Source organism: Chrysochloris asiatica, unplaced genomic scaffold (genome assembly GCF_000296735.1).
Source record: "Chrysochloris asiatica unplaced genomic scaffold, ChrAsi1.0 scaffold00001, whole genome shotgun sequence".
Lineage (NCBI taxonomy): Eukaryota > Metazoa > Chordata > Mammalia > Afrosoricida > Chrysochloridae > Chrysochloris > Chrysochloris asiatica.
The window spans coordinates 14,736,118-14,736,646 of NW_006408519.1; positions in this window are offsets into that span (position 1 = coordinate 14,736,118).

A 529-nucleotide genomic window follows, 5' to 3' on the forward strand; every position below is an offset into this window, starting at 1 on the left:
TTTTAAAAATGTTTTTTAGTCTGTGTTTGCCCTGTGTTAGAGCCCTCAAGTTTGTCCCTATTTTTTCACTGATGGCCTTTGTAATTCTGGGATTCACATTTAGGTCTTTAATCCATGCTGAGTTGGTTTCTGTATAAGGCATGAGGTAAAGGTCATTTTTCAATCTTTCGCATATGCTTTCCAGCTCTGCCAGCACAATCTGTTGAAGAGACTATCACCTCCCCATGTGATATATTTAGGTACTTTGTCAAAAATGAATTGGCTGTATGTGGATGGATTAATTTCTGAATTCCCAATTCTGTTCCATTAATCAATGTATCTTTCATTGTACCAGTACAAGGTTGTTTTGACCACTGTAGCCATGTAATAACTTTTCAAATCAGGGAGTGAGAGGTTTCCAACCTTATTCTTCTTAAGCAGTGCTTTGCTTATTGTGGGTCTCTTGTTGTACTGTGGTGGATTGACTGTTGCTGTGATTCTGAAAGCGATGCCACTGGTATTTTAAATAACAACAGGTCACCCATGGTGG